The sequence below is a fragment of the Vulpes vulpes genome, chromosome 15 (genome assembly GCF_048418805.1).
Source record: "Vulpes vulpes isolate BD-2025 chromosome 15, VulVul3, whole genome shotgun sequence".
Taxonomy (NCBI): domain Eukaryota; kingdom Metazoa; phylum Chordata; class Mammalia; order Carnivora; family Canidae; genus Vulpes; species Vulpes vulpes.
In genome coordinates, this window is record NC_132794.1 from 60,336,582 (window position 1) to 60,346,888 (window position 10,307).

At 39.0% G+C, this 10,307-nt stretch overlaps 1 non-coding gene across 1 annotated transcript; it reads right to left on the reverse strand.

Annotated features, from left to right (window-relative positions):
• Positions 1-412: 412 nt before the first annotated feature.
• Positions 413-531, reverse strand: LOC112918164 (small nucleolar RNA SNORA51). Its single transcript, XR_003234610.1, has one exon. It is a non-coding gene; the product is annotated as a small nucleolar RNA SNORA51 (small nucleolar RNA).
• Positions 532-10,307: the final 9,776 nt, after the last annotated feature.

The following is a 10,307-nucleotide window of genomic DNA, read 5'->3' on the forward strand; positions in this document are numbered from 1 at the left end:
ACAGCCTCCCAAGCCTTCAGGAGAAGGAAGGGGCAAGAATGTACTTATTAGTGTTACTGCCTACACAGTATATACTCCTACAAAAATGCCAACTAATGACTCCAACCTTTCCCTTCTCCCAAGCATTCAGCTGCTTAGTTGAAGGACTGTACTCCATTCTATCTACTGTAGGTCTTACTTCCAAAATCAAATCATCTGTCATATCCCCCAAAATCTTCTAAGCTTCCACCAAGAGGGAAACCTCTCTGGTTCCTGCAATCAGCATCCCTCTACCTCTAACCTACAACCACTCCCCTCAGTGTCCCAGCCTCCCAAAGATAATGTGCCAATTACCTGAGACCACTGAGCCTGATAGCCTAGGGGTTTTTCTTTTTTCTCCTTTATTTTTTTAATTTATTTTTTTCCTTCAATTCCATGTCCCCCCATTCACAATACAGGCAAAGGGTCTGGGCAATGGTGTATACGAGTGGATTTATTTTGCCTCCTTTTTCTGTACAATCATTGTAAAAACAGCCTGTTTTTTACCAAACCTTAAGCCCCCTTAAGGTTTGCTGGGCAAGTCTCCTAGATCTCTAAAACCAAAACCCTGCTAAGTGGTCCATCACACTCTATGATCCTGTTTATCATTGAACCATGTACATCCTAGGACATAGGTCTTGTGGTAGACATACTTGTGTGCAAGGCAACACATCTTCCAGAACATCTAACATCTGCAAAAACCATGCCTGAAACAGGTTTAGGAGCCCTACTAATAATGAGGCAGGGTGATGATTTAAGCTTCCCTGTTTCACAGTCAAAGGTTTAAATCACAACAGGCTTTCAATGGCTATGCTTCCATGCAGTCCCAGACTGAACACAAAACTGACACAAGTGGTATCCAGTGGTTATTAGTAAAAAGATGCATCTAAAATGGAATCCTATTGAGGATAAGAATTCAGATTTAAAGAGCTTACACCAAGTCTCAATCATATGTGATCCAAAGAGAGAGATCCTCTTTGCATATCAATCTGACCAATATGATTTGATTGCCTATAAAAAAAGCAGTAATCTGGGGTATAGTGAAGGATATATTTGGAAATTCATTATAAAACAACCTGCATTAAGGCATTTTAGCTAGAGAGTCGAAATGTGTTAGGTTTTCAGAGCAAAGTATAGATGTGCTTTAGGAATGGAGGAAATTTATGAAAAGTCCTAAGTTTAACATTACTTTAATCCTTTTCCCACTTCTTACTGTCTCAGGAGACGGGAATAATTCATCTTTCCTTGCCTTTTTATATTCATTTACATGTTCCATAAATTATCTTTCTTATATTTATTTCACAAGTACACTCTTAAATTCTCAAAAACAAATCTTACCGTATATCTCTTATTTGCTTTTCCCCATTCTCCATCCTTCTGCCTGCTGCTTACTCTGAGGGTCAAATTTTTCTTTTCTCAAACTTTTCCTTTATGGATATCTTCAATCTCTGTTTCAACTGGCTTGCCCTAACCCACATTATCTGCCACTAATTTTAAATGAATTAATTACCTCACAACCATCCTAAGTCATATGACTCTTTTCAAAATAAATTATTCAAGATAAATTATTACCCCTAAAGAACTTGAGTCTAAGAATCCACTGAAGTTATATGAGTGGGGCTTTATAAATTTTTAACTGTTTCAGAACAGGTGAGATTGGTTTAACTAAAAGTACAGATGAATTCAAAGGGAAGATGTAACATTCCATGTCTAAGCACATTTATATTGCTATAACCAATTTGTAAGTCCTGATAATATATATGTAAATTGTTTTTATTAGATGCTTTAAACCTTTAGCAGTGAAAATCACCTACTTACTCAGCGAGCTGTAACCATGATGCATTACCTGAAGAGAGAAAGTTGAAACAATTTTAGTAGACAACAAATATCAGAGGTCTAAAAATGTATTGGACAGATGTATACAGAGTGAAAAGGGAAGAGCTCCTAGGAATAAAATTAAGAGGTTTGGCCACATGACTAAAGCAGGTGCCTGGGGTTGGGGTGGGGCGGCTGGAGGGAGAGGGAAGGAACCCAACCAGAAAGCTTGACTGAATATGTTTTCCAAACTCATTCAACCTCCACTGCCCCAGATTCCTCCATTTTCCACCTCCTTCCTAATTTTTTCCAACTGAGATCTCTGACAAAGGAGAGAAGATAAGGCAAGGGACAAGAGTCAATCTTGATATCCAAAGACATCAAGGGAAGGAACAGCAATAATAAGCTTACCAATCAGTTCCCCTAAAGAAGATTATAGTAACAAAGCACCCACTTGGACTTCTGAAGGAAGATAGGAAGGAAAGAATGGAGGAAGGGAATCAGAATTCTAGAGAGAAAAACAATATTCCTTAGAAACCAGATATTGCATAATCAGCACTTCTTTTATTCCAACTATCTCTCACAAAGTTAAAAGAGTCAAATTACTTCGAAAACCTGATCTTTGAATAATTTAACTACTTTACCATTGCCCACAGGAAAACTGAAATATATCAGGAAAAGTATATCAAGAGAGTATGTGTGCTTGTTAGGTTGTATAAGCTCTTTGTAATTTGGGATCCCTGGGTGGCTCAGCAGTTTAGTGCCTGCCTTCAGCCCAGGGTGTGATCCTGGAGACCTGGGATTGAGTCCCACATCTGGCTCCTGGCATGGAGCCTGCTTCTCCCTCTGCCTGTGTCTCTGCCTCACTCTCTGTGTCTCTCATGAGTAAATGAATAAAATCTTTTAAAAAAATTTTTTAAAACCTCTTTATAACTGATCAACAGCCAGCATTGAAAACTTTCAAAGATGAATTTTTCCATTATCACTTTTTAAAATCCCATTGTTCTCCTAACAGAATTAGTGGGATAAAAAATGTTGTGTACCTTTTTTTTCCCTCCTCACTGAAAGGCTGGTTAACGGACTTCCCCAGTCCTTCCAAAGTTATCGCAAATAGCCCAGTGCCCTCTATTGGCATTTCCATCACACTGCTTCTCTAGCCTCCGCGGCTACCTGGGTTGTTTTTAAACATTCTGCATCGACTGCTCTTCAGACAAATTAGTGGCTTAAAAAAGTGCTGTTTGAACTGAACAAAAATCATTTGACAGACAGAAGGAGAAATAGGTACAATGGACTCTAAAATCAAGCAGTACAATTATTTATGGCAGGGCCAATGATTATGTCATTGCTCTCTTTCAAAAAAAAATTCAATTTTATTTCTTTAAAAAAAAAAAAACAGCTTTGTCACATGGCTTAATTACCATTAATTGTGGATTTATGTGACTGGCTTCAGAAGCAGACAATGAACTGAATCAAATCTAACTCAAGTGACCCAGCAAGCAGGGGAATGACAAGAGAACATCATGCTAGGCCAAAATGGCGGGAACCTAATTTTCTCCAGATTTACAGCCTGTTAGTCCTAGCTGGGAATGGGCTAAGGAAGTTAGATGCTATGAGGAAAGGAAGCTCCCTGAGGAGGACAAGTTGAGCACTTCCAGAGAGGAAACCCTTTCAAACTTCTTGAGAACCAAAACAAAAACAAAAACAAAAACAAAAAACAAAAACTTCTTGAGAACCATTTCTTGACAGAAACTTTAGCCATACAGTCCTTGATCCAATGGTTTTATAAATGACATTATAGGGTGACCTTTGTTGGTGGGCTTTTTCCCAATAGGCGACTTCATCCTCAATACAAAGGTTCATTTTACTCAAATATGTGAAAAAAAATTAGAACCTCCAAATTTGCTACCAAAAACTAGCAAATAATCCAAGAGTAATTTCAATCTGGGACCTATGAGGTCTCCATGTGAAAAAGAGAAAAGACATCACCACAGCCCCCTGCTACATTCTGACAGGTCTATTCCTGGGGCTAGAGGCCTCATAAGTGACATTTCCTTGCAACACAAGAATATCAAGAAATTATTTCTTTTGACACTAAAATAGTGAATTGTGGTCCTGCCTCAGCAGTATTGAATCAGTTATGCGCAAGGCATTGAACAAGGGTTGGAGGAACATAAATAAAACACAGTCTCCATCTACAAGGATTTCAGTCAAGTAGAATACAAAGACAAATGAATGTAATGAATATAACACTGTAACCTCAGTAATAAAAATATGCACAAAGTAGGAGCAAAGAAGAGATATTTCTAGCAAGATCCATAATTTCAAAGACATAGTTTGTTTTGAACCTCCAAATTCATCACTTTCATTCAGTGAGAATTTGGAGACCACCTGGGTTCCTCTCATACATTTTTGATACAGGTTTCAAAGGAAAGAGCTAATGATAAGTACATTAGCCAAAATATGATTTACTCTTAACCAGAGAAGCATCCAACATAAATAGCAAGCTACTCAAAAACATAGAAGAGAGATTTTCAAGGAGAAAAAGGTAGGTTATGTTAGATGGAGATTAGGTTGAGGAAAATTCAAACTGACAGAAAGGATAGCTGGATTTGGCAGTAAGGAGGTCACTGCTGAGTTCAAGACAAATCACTTCAGTAGAGTGATGAATACAAGAAGCCAGGTTGGAAAAGATGTGTTTAAATAGGAAATATAGCAGTCACAGATAGTATTGTAGGTGCAGTTACCTTAAGTGAATGACATGGGAGACAGCACAGGGAAACATTTTCCTCAGCGACAACAGCCCCTCCTATGCAGTAGAGGTTGAGAGCATGAGTTCTCAGTCATTAGAGATCTGGGTTCAAATTCTAGCTATGCCATTTAAAACAATTTCACTCCAAGCCTCTATAAAATTAGATAATCATAATACTTACTTCAAAGAAAAAGTACCTAGCAGAGAACAAACAGTCATTGTGGAAGCTGGAAAGAAATCAGAGAAACCACTATATTTCTTCAATTCTAAAACTTATATTTTAATGTTTCTGAAATCAGGATGCATTATAGTTAATCATCAGCATTTTCCTTCTTAGCAACATATAAAGTAATGACTCAGCTAACAATCAATGACACCTTAGTGTTTAATGAGTTAGTCCCTAACCCTAGAGCAGTTAGGTAACTAGCCTGGCCGTCTGCAAATTGGCTTATAAAGAAATGTTAAAATGAATGTTTTGCTTAAATTCACAAGGGCTTAAAAAGGTCTTCTGAGTCCTTGCTCCTCATTATACAGTTACAAATAGTAACAGCAGCATCACCTGGGATCTTGTTAGAAATGCAGAATCTCAGGCCCTCCCCAGATCTATCAAATCAAAATCTTCATCTTAACAAAGCCCCTAGGCAATTTGTGTGTAAAGTCAAGTTTGAAAAGCACTGTTCCAGCTTTTTTGTTGGGATTTTTTTTTAAGTTGAAGATACTGGTATAATTGGAATTCAGATTCATTTCCTTAACTACTCACCAAAGTTTTATTCTTTCATTAAAAATATAATGGCAAATGGGGATGAAGCTGATTCTTCAAAATCTTTCAACATTTATGATATATCTGGGGATTAATATAACTGTATATGGAAATCAAAATCTCTGGAAATCATATGATATTAATATCAAAGTTGGAGAGATGGAGAATAAAGTTTTACTTGAAAAAATTTTTTCTTCTGTAGCATTACTGAACTTGGTTTTTTTATGATGTTCCATAATGACCCATTTGTATTGTTGGCCAAGAGGAGTACCACCCAGAGTGAAACCTATTATACACAAGGATTGAACACTTAAGGACTCCACTTAACCCAGCCTGACCAACCCAGGTGAATAATAGGCTGCCAAATGTTTGACTGAACATCATACAATAGAAATACTGGATTGTTATGAAATTTGTTGCTTGGTGATATCTAGTATAGAAAATATAACTCATTAATATGGTCTCTTGTGATGCCCTGAGTAAGGATAATAGTACAACCATGACCAGAGAGAGGTAGTGTAACTTTGATTATTCTAGTATCCTCTATATTGGGATCAATCAAAAGGGAATGTAAAATTAGAAAGCATAGCCTTGAAATGCAATAGTTAATCCTCCACATACAGTCTGGATTGGCTGCCAGAATGCAAATAGCTGGAGTGATGAATGTGAAAAGATCAGCAGTCCAGATAAGCCCCTGGACACTGTTTCTTTATAGTGCAAATAAATTAGGTTTTCTATAATTAATGTAGGCAGGAGGAATTGGATTTGAGACTTTTTTTTAATCTCCTTGGTTTTATTACATTGAGTAGGCACATGTGCTCTCTCAATAGCCCCCAGGAATCTGGTATCCATCTCCAGCTTCTTGCTACAGGAGTTCTTTTGCCAGCTGGTTAGGACCTAGCCAAGCCCACAGAGGCTCTTTCTCACCAAGTTCTATCTCCGCTCCAGGGAAACACTCACATCACTTTTATTTGCCCCAGTAATTATGGGGTGCAAGTTAATCTCTAGGCAGTAACCTTTCTATTGTTGCCATCAGCAAAGTAGTCTATTCTTTCAGATTTCCTGGGCAGGAGTCACATCTCTGTTTCCTTTACCTGGCAACATAGGTGGACACATTGTAAGCTCTCCAAGTAGTACTGTAAAACCTCTGTCTTGGCTTCAGTTCCCCTAGAAGCAATCACTGAGACAAGGATTCAAGATCAAGTGGTTTACTTGGGAGATTAGCTCAGGCAATGCTGGTGGAGGAATAGGAAGCCTAGGTATGGTTGGCACTGTGATGCAACCAGATTCCCTCAAGAAGGAAGGCTGCAGGTGTTACCAAAAGAGCCTCAGCTATCAACCCTCTTTGGAGATTACCTTGGCTAAAGAAAATTGCCTCTCCCAAGTCAGTTTTCTTTCAAGCACACCTCACACCCAATTACTAATCACTGTGGGGTTAAAAATGTCCAGCTATCTCCCCCAGCTTGGGATGACTCTGAAGAGCATTCCAGCTCCAGAGCTCCCCAAGGGGTCAACTGAGGCCTCTGCTTGGACTGCACTATAGTCCAACTTCTCCCTCTTCTACTGTTTCCATGTGATCTAGTTGAGTCCTCTGGTTTGGCAAACTAGAGGCTTTATTCAGCAATAACTGGGGATATGAATTAGTTTCTCTGCCTGGGCACTGTGGGAGAAACAGCTATAAAGCCAGGAAAACATTGTTGGCTGACCCACACTCCAAGTTCTCTGACCAAACAGGTCTCTAGTTTTGTTCTACAAACTATTATCTCTGCCTGCCCTTCTCTTGGCCCTCATGCCAGTGGGCTGCATAACTTCCAGGTTTCCTTGCCAGCCAGAATTTGGTCAGATGGGAACAGGAACCACAGTGTGTAAGGCTGTGTCTTAGTCCCTTGCCTAGATAGTAGGGGTGGGGCTATTACAGGTAACTCTCAACTTCCCAAACAGGCTTTCCAATTGGGAGGGCTTGGGAGCTACCCTTATCCTTGGCTACAAATTAATCTCCCTCTGTGTGCTTAGCAAAAGGGCCTTCCATGGCTTGCACTGGCTTTGCTCTGGGAGTGATAAGCTCCACTCACCTGTTTCTCTGAGTGCTACTGCGCTGTACAGCTTCCAGGTGTTCTTGCCAGCTCCCTAGTCAGATATGGCCAGGAGACAATCTCCACAGCAGGTGGGTCTGTGGCAGCTGGGTGTGGGCTAGCCAGGCTCCAGGATCAGCACAATTCTTCATTTGGGGATCCAAATCAGACAGATCTACAACCTGCCAAGTTCCCTGGTCAGAATACATCCCCAACTTGGTTCTGCCCATGAGCCAAACTGCCGCTTAGGATTTCTACCTGGGCACTGCAGGTATGAATTCAGTCTGCCAACACCCAGGTGTGCTGTGCAAGCCCCTCCTCCCTTCTCCATCACAGATTCCCAGTGGCTGGGCCCTGCAGATTCCTGTGAAGTCCCTGTGGTGTGCAATCCAACCGGAGGTTACTTCAAAGTGACATACAGTGCTGGGGGGAGGAGCTACTTGTTTCTCCTATGTTCTCTCTTGTCAGTGGAGGAACCAGAGGCCCAGGTCTCTCAGCACTGGCATGGGTGAGGGACGAAGCAGTTAGTATGTGGCTGCTACAATTACCCTCCTACTGCAGTCTGTCTTGGTCTTTGAGGTGCAGGGGCACTTCAGCATCGCACCCATATTCTCTGGTTCTGTCAGCGGGATCTCATTCATGAGCAGTAGTTAGTTGTTCCTCCTTTGAGGAGAATTGAAATCAAGAATGACTGCTGTTACCATCTCGGTAAGGGCACTCCTCCAAGATTTTTTTATATTACCTTTGCTGTCTCTCTAAATCCTCAGGTTGTGTCCTCAACCATGTCTTTTTCACTTTTGTGTGTTGCAATCTTTTTATTTTAGATGTTTCCTCTTGTGTGAAAAATCATTCTACTAGCCTTTCAAAACCAATAAGTAGAATCTGGAGCAAGATCTACAACTGATATCATCCTCTGCTTTTTTTTTTTTTTTTTTCATGCAAAAACATTGAACTCCTCTGCACTGATTTTGCTCAACTTGCCTTTGTCTCTACTTACAGATACACGAGAACCTCTGGTCAGGTGGACCTTGTTTTTCTATAGGGTTATTAGGGACTCTATTGGCAGGCACTGTTGAAAACCGATATAGAAGAATAAAAGTTTGCCAGGATGATATTGTCATTTTCTATCAGCTAGTAAATTACCAGTGAATATACTACCCTTAATTCCATTTCTTTCCTGCCACAAAGGATAATAAATAATGGTTTTTGACTCCTCCACTGATCTTGTTTCTTCAATTCACTTGTATTTACTTTTCACCCATGTTCGTAGTTTTGAGTTTTATCCTTACATTTCTTGGCCAATCTCTCTGACAGACCCTTTATATCTTGATTATTTCCAGAGAAACATCCACTGCACAAGCCAAGACTGGATTGGCTGTACCTGGATATCCCCATTTATTATGCATATTTGTACTGTTCTTAATTTTGCTAGGTGTTTCCCATGAAATGACCCTGAAATTCCATGAATTTCAATGGACCTCAAGGAACTACTGGAGCAACCTGTTTACTCTTACTTTAGGTTTTTGTGGATTTTTTTTTCCAATATCCGACTTAGGGATACATAGGGATACTATCATATCAAAACATTCACAGCCTTTTAGGTGAAGGTTATTTTGCAAAATCCTCAATAGGAAATCATCTATTAGATTGACAACTTTTAAATACGTTCTTTACATTTCCCTCCTTTGTGTTCTCTGGGGTTTTTTCCCTAAAGCTCAATCAGCTATTTTCTGTCCCTTCATAGCACTTACCACTCTCTTTTGTCATTTTGAAGTTTTGCTAAGTACAGCATGTATTTTGTCCAACTACATTCTTTTTCTTGCCATGACTCTGTTAATTAAGAATGTTCTAATTTATCTTCTCTAATTTCCCACTTCTTAAATTCTGGGTGTGTGATTTGTTAAATGGGTGGAGATGTGTAATATCTATTTGGTTCCATAAAGCCTCTGAATTTTCTACTTTAATTTAGCTTTTCTTAGTTTTCTATTCTTCATGGTTTAAATTTTTGTCCAGGCATTGAAATACATTTAGTGTGTATACTATACCTCTCTGCAAAATTTCTCAACTTTTGGGCAAAAAAAAAAAAAAAAAATCACTGCCATTTCATGTTTAGAAAATTAGTATTTTTCTAATCTACTTTTTTCCCTGCCTGTGCTTACTTTCATATTCTGAGAATTACTGGGTCACTTTGTTTTTGAGTAAATATGTTCCATTTCTCTGAATTAATATAAATATTTGTCATATTTGGATTCCCACATGGTTACTTCTGTCTTTTCTCCTTTTTTGAACTCTCTCTTGCTCCAACTACAATCTGTCTTGTATTAGGTAGGACTGTATTATATTTTCAAATCATTTTTTTTTTCTGGAAGAATAAGACAAATAATAACCTTCTAACTTAGGTGTCCTTTGTTTGTTGTTTATTCACTGAAAATTGATAGTAAGTGAAAAATCAAGCTTCACCATAGTCTTTCTGTGGGCACTAGTGTTAAGTGCCCCAAATGGCCTGCTGTGTTGCCAGTTGATATGTAGCACAGCCCATGTATTTGGATAACAAAACTTTTTGGTAGAAAAGAGAAAAATCACTCTGCCTGTTTCCCCCTTTGTGATGATTTTAGTCCTTCAAGGTTTTCTACAAATCTTTTCTTCTCACTCCACCTGGCTACCTCATCTTCTGTTTCTTGATTTTATTCTGGATGTTGTCCTTATGAATCTTGCAGCACAGATGCAATGGTCTGTTTTTCTCGTGCTTTCAGGATTTTTCTCTGAATACTTTCCATCCACTTTCATTCCTAATTGACTTCACCATCTATGTTCTAGAGACATGATTTCCAACTCTATTTCTTTCCCCTCCCTCCACTGGTATTGATCCCAAAGGAACTCTTAATAAATATCC